The sequence below is a fragment of the Heteronotia binoei genome, chromosome 2 (genome assembly GCF_032191835.1).
Source record: "Heteronotia binoei isolate CCM8104 ecotype False Entrance Well chromosome 2, APGP_CSIRO_Hbin_v1, whole genome shotgun sequence".
Lineage (NCBI taxonomy): Eukaryota > Metazoa > Chordata > Lepidosauria > Squamata > Gekkonidae > Heteronotia > Heteronotia binoei.
The window spans coordinates 191,198,125-191,204,249 of record NC_083224.1 but is presented as its reverse complement, the minus strand read 5'-3'; positions in this window follow the sequence as shown (position 1 = coordinate 191,204,249).

The following is a 6,125-nucleotide window of genomic DNA, read 5'->3' as shown; positions in this document are numbered from 1 at the left end:
GGCTTCTCCCCCCCCCCCCGCCCTCTCGAAAGCCTCCTTTTCCTTTCGGTCCCCGCTCTTGACATATGCAAAGTCACCGCTTGGGGGCCGCCTTTTCTGGGGCTCTTTCTGTTTTCCAAGGTGACAGGAGTTGACCGATTCATTGTACGCCCAGTATTTGTGTTGGACTTTGTTACCGTGAGATTAAGGCAAGACATTTTGTATGGTACTTCAAAGGGGGGAAAGTTAATAAACTGTGTCTGTGCAGTGGGGTGGAGCTTGGTGAGTCTGGAGTGTGTGTGTGGTGGGGGGGGCAGCTCTTGCAGAGGCCTTTGCGGGCCCCAAAGAGAGCAAGGCCGAGACCCCACAGTCCCCTGGAGACCAAGTCCTATGAAGAAAGGTTGAAGGAGCTGGGCATGTTTAGCCTGGAGAGGAGGTGGCTGAGAGGTGATATGATCACCATCTTGGAGACCCAGTTTGGTGTACTGGTTAAGTATGCGGACTCTTATCTGGGAGAACTGGGTTTGATTCCCCACTCCTCCACTTGCACCTGCTGGAATGGCCTTGGGTCAGCCATAGCTCTGGCAGAGGTTGTCCTTGAAAGGGCAGCTGCTGGGAGAGCCCTCTCCAGCCTCACCCACCTCACAGGGTGTCTGTTGTGGGGGAGGAAGGTAAAGGAGATTGTGAGCCGCTCGAGACTCTTCGGAGTGGAGGGCGGGATATAAATCCAATATCTTCTTCTTCATCTTCAAGGACTTGAAGGACTGTCATATAGAGGATGGGGTGGAATTCTTTTCTGTGGCCCCAGAAGGTAGGACCAGAACCAATGGGTTGAAATTAAATCAAAAGAGTTTCCGGCTCAACATTAGGAAGAACGTCCTGACTGTTAGAGCGATGCCTCAGTAGAATAGGCTTCCTGGGGAGGTGGTGGGCTCTCCTTCCTTGGAGGTTTATAAGCAGAGGTAAAGCTGCAGTACTGCAGTCGGAGCCCTCTGCTCATGACCTGAGTTCGATCCCAGCATAAGCTGGTTCTGGTAGCCGGCTCCAGGTTGACTCAGCCTTCCATCCTTCCGAGGTCGGTCAAATGAGTCCCCAGCTTGCTGGGGGGAAAGTGTAGAGGACTGGGGAAGGCAATGGCAAACCACCCCATATCAAGTCTTCTGTGAAAATGTTGTGAAAGCAACGTCACCCCAGAGTTGGAAACGACTGGTGCTTGCACAGGGGACGAGCTTGACCTTTTTAGATGGCCATCTGACAGTAATGAAGATCATGTGAATGTAGGGGGAGGTTTTTGTGAGTTTCCTGCATGGTGCAGGGGGTTGGACTAGATGACCCTGGAGGTCCCTTCCAACGCTACGATTCTATGACTGCAGGGAAAACTTTCTTTTAAGGAACTCTCTGTGGGAGGAGGCAGCCGGGGGTGGGGGGTGGGCTGGTTTTTTTGAGAAAAGAAGAAGTGAAAAAGATCAGTCATGGGATGAGGGGGGGAGGTCACCTGGTGCGCTTTTGGCAGGGCCCTGTTTCTGCCAGGCTTGCTTGAATTATCTGGGGGGGGGATGTCCGGCCTGGTGTGGGCGGCTGGCAGGGCACCTTGCCTTGAGGCAGCAGCATCCGCGCTTCTGAGGCTTCTGCCTGACTTGGGTCCCACAGACCTGCCCCCCCCCCCCTCTGAGGGCTGCAACACAGCTGAATTGCTGTCCTGGGGGGGGACCTGCTTGGATTGGGGGGGGGCAGTTTTTGCTGTGGAAGACCAACGGGACTCTTTGCAACCCAGGAAATGCAGCACAGCAGCCCCCCTTCTGTGATAAATGGGTTCCCCTTGAACCTCCGAAAGAAAAGAAAAGTCAGATCTATTCCAAAGTTTTTACTGATATCAGTAGGAGCTGTACTCCCAAGGCAAGCTCCCAGTACAGAAAAAAATTATATATATCTCCCCAGCTGTAAGTCCCTTCCCATGTTCCCTTATTGCAGGGGTGGCCAACGATAGCTCTCCAGATGTTTTTTGCCTACAACTCCCATCAGCTCCGTAACAATACAAATTAGCTCCTTGATATGACCCCCTCCTCTAACATGCATCGTATGGCTATGTAAATGGGACAATTACCTATGCTGGGCGTGTTAGTGAATATGTATAAAGCCATTAAGAATGCTTGGTGTTCCCACTATAATTTCTCCCTGCCAAGGGAAAAACCTTTATCTAATCTAGGGCCTTGTGATGGACCAAACTCTGTCTAACACAGAAAGTTGTGCAGCATCCCTACATTTCACTTCTGCTTTTCTGTGGGCTGAAGTTAACCCTTACACCTCGGGTTTCACTTCAGCTCAAACACCAAAATAATTTCCCTCACTTCTCCCCTCCCCCAGGCAGCTGTCGGCTCAAGGCCAAGCTGGAGGGCCTCAGATTCAATGAAACTGCTGAGCAGTCGGGTTAGAATGGATAAAAGGAAGTCCTTCTTCACCCAAAGGGTGATTCACACATGGAATTCACTGCCACAGGAGGTGGTGGCGGCTACAAGCATAGATGACTGCAAGAGGGGATTGGATAAGCATCTGGAGCAGAGGTCCATCAGTGGCTATTAGCCATAGTGTATTGTTGGAACTGTCTGGGGCAGTGATGCTCTGTATTCTTGTGCTTTTGGGGGGGGGGGGGGCACAGTGGAAGGGCATCTAGTGTCCTGGTCCCACTGATGGATGTTCTGATGGCACCTGGGTTTTTGGCCACTGTGTGACACAGAGTGTTGGACTGGATGGGGCATTGGCCTGATCCAACAGGGCTTCTCTTATGTTCTTCTGTGACACAAAGTGTTGGACTGGATGGGCCATTGGCCTGATCCAATAGGGCTTCTCTTATGTTCCTCTGTGACACAGAGTGTTGGAATGGATGGGCCACTGACCTGATCCAACAGGGCTTCTCTTATGTTCTTATGTGACACAAAGTGTTGGAATGGATGGGCCATTGGCCTGATCCAACAGGGCTTCTCTTAGGTTCTTATGTGACACAGAGTGTTGGACTGGATGGGCCATTGGCCTGATCCAACATGGCTTCTCTTAGGTTCTTATGTGACACAGAGTGTTGGACTGGATGGGCTATTGGCCTGATCCAACATGGCATCTCTTAGGTTCTTATGTGACACAGAGTGTTGGACTGGAGGGGCCACTGGCCTGATCCAACAGGGCTTCTCTTCTGTTCTTATGTGACACAGAGTGTTGGACTGGCGGGGCCATTGGCCTGATCCAACATGGCTTCTCTTATGTTCTTATGTGACACAGAGTGTTGGACTGAATGGGCCACTGGCCTGATCCAACATGGCTTCTCTTAGGTTCTTATGTGACACAGAGTGTTGGACTGGAGGGGCCACTGGCCTGATCCAACATGGCTTCTCTTAGGTTCTTATGTGACACAGAGTGTTGGACTGAATGGGCTATTGGCCTGATCCAACATGGCATCTCTTAGGTTCTTATGTGACACAGAGTGTTGGACTGGAGGGGCCACTGGCCTGATCCAACAGGGCTTCTCTTCTGTTCTTATGTGACACAGAGTGTTGGACTGGCGGGGCCATTGGCCTGATCCAACATGGCTTCTCTTATGTTCTTATGTGACACAGAGTGTTGGACTGAATGGGCCACTGGCCTGATCCAACATGGCTTCTCTTAGGTTCTTATGTGACACAGAGTGTTGGACTGAATTGGCCACTGGCCTGATCCAACATGGCTTCTCTTATGTGACACAGAGTGTTGGACTGGATGGGCCATTGGTCTGATCCAACATGGCTTCTCTTATGTTCTTATGTGACACAGAGTGTTGGACTGGAGGGGCCATTGGCCTGATCCAATGGGGCTTCTCTTATGTTCTTCTGTGACACAAAGTGTTGGAATGGATGGGCCATTGGCCTGATCCAATGGGGCTTCTCTTATGTTCTTCTGTGACACAAAGTGTTGGAATGGATGGGCCATTGGCCTGATCCAACATGGCTTCTCTTATGTTCTCCCTCCCATTGGCAACAGCAGCTCTGGCCCCCCAGAGTCCCAGCAGATGCCCCCCACCCACTAGCCCTGCTGTTGCCGCCCTCTCATGCACTCCTTGTGCCCTGCAGCCTCTGTGCTGGAGGGGGGTGAAGCTTCAGCCAAGTGGTACTTGGCGCCAGGAGTTGGGCATTGTCCTCTTGGGATTGGCTACAGAGGGGTGCTGGCCCTGGTGGTCTCTGTGGAGCAGGAAGTCCCCTTCCTTCCTTCCTCTCCGCCCCCCAAGGTGTGGCCGGCCCTCCCCAAGGGCTGCTCTTGCACTTGACTGGGTTTCACACTGCTGTTCCCTTCAGCTCACTTTGTCGAGGTGGTTCTCTCTTTATGAAGAAGCTCCTATCCTGTCTTGCAACTGAAAGCCTCCAGGGCAGCTAAGAACCCCCTCCCCCCCCAAAAAAAAAGAACTGCACAAGAGGAGCCCGGCAAAGGCGGCAGAAACAGCTGGCCCGCTGAGCTGGGAAGCAGCCAAAGGACCTTTTCTCCAGCATTTCCCTTACAGGGCAGAGTTTGGACCCTGTGCCCGGAGCAGAGGCGCAGCTGTGCCAACTCTGACTGCCCCTCCCCCCTCCCAGTGGGGCCAGAGGATGGAAGGAGGCCAGAGAGATAGGCCCAAGCCATGCAGGGTTCCCAGGCCCAAGACCAGGGGACGGAGGCCTGAACTCTTGAGGAGAAGGCTTGTGGGGCTGGGGCTGGGGCTTGCAGGGGCGAACGCTCTTAGTGGTGTGTGGTGGAAAAGGCACTAGCATTTAGTTTGGTGGCAGGTTTTGGTCTGTGTCTGAGGAGGAGTTTTTATTCTGCAGGCTGGCACTGATAACAAGACTTCGAATTGCCTGGGAACTGACTCCCCCCCGAGCGCTGAATGCTAGCTTCAAAGGCTGACCGGTTGAAGGCTTTGGAGGGAGGGGAGGCCGAGGGAAAGGCCAGCCTGAGCACCCACCACCAGCTCAGCCTTCCCGCGAGGGGGCAGCCCCACGTCCTGCCTGCCTGCTGATCAGGCTGTTGTCTCTCGTCCCCGGGAAGAAGGCAGGCAAGCCAAGCTCGGATGCAGAGGGCACAGTTTCATTCTGACGGATGGCTGGACCCTTCACAGTCTGTACTCCTTGCTGCTGGGGCAGGGTCTTCGTCTGTGAAGGGGGGGGGGGTTGCCAGAACGGCTGGCCTGAGGCGAGTGCGGTGCCTCCCTCTTTTGCACAGTGGGTGGCCATAGTTGCTTGTCTCCCTCTGTAATTGCCAGCTGCTGCTGCCCCAAAGTTTCCTCCCCCTGCTTTGGAGTGGGCCTGCTCTCTTGGGCAGTGTTCTGCCACATGCTTGCTTGGCAGCAGGGTGGGTGTCCCATGGGCTGTGTCAACAGAAGTATAGTGTCCAGATCACGTGATGTGATGGTGTTGCTTTACTCTGCTCTGGGAAGACCTCACCTGGAGTATTGTGTTCAGTTTGAGGCACCACATTTTAAGAAGGATATAGACAAGCTGGAACAGGTCCAGAGGCGATGAAGGCGACGAAGATGGTGAGGGGTTTGGAGACAAGTCCTATGAGGAAACGTTGAAGGAGCTGGGCATGTTTAGCCTGGAGAGGAGGCGGCTGAGAGGTGATAGGATCACCATCTTCAAGGACCTGAAGGGCTGTCTTCTAGGGCAGGGGTGGCCAACGGTAGCTCTCCAGATTTTTTTGCCTACAACTACCATCAGCCCCAGCCATTGGCCATGCTGACTGGGGCTGATGGGAGTTGTAGGCAAAAAACATCTGGAGAGCTACCGTTGGCCATCCCTGTTCTAGGGGATGGTGCAGAATTGTTTTCTGTTGTCCCAGAAGGTCAGACCAGAACCAAGGGGTTGAAATTAAATCAAAAGAGTTTCCGACTCAACAGTAGGAAGAAATTCCTGACCGTTAGAGCAATTCCTCAGTGGAACAGGCTTCCTCCTTGGGAGGTGGTGGGTTCTCCTTCCTTGGAGGTTTTTCAACAGAGGCTAGATGGCCATCTGACAGCAATGAGGATCCTGTGAATTTAGGGGGTAGGTGTTTGTTAGTTTCCTGCATTGTGCAAGGGGCTGGACTAGATGACCCTGGGGATCCCTTCCAACTCTTCTATGATTCTAACAGGCTTCCTCCTCGGGAGGTGGTGGGTT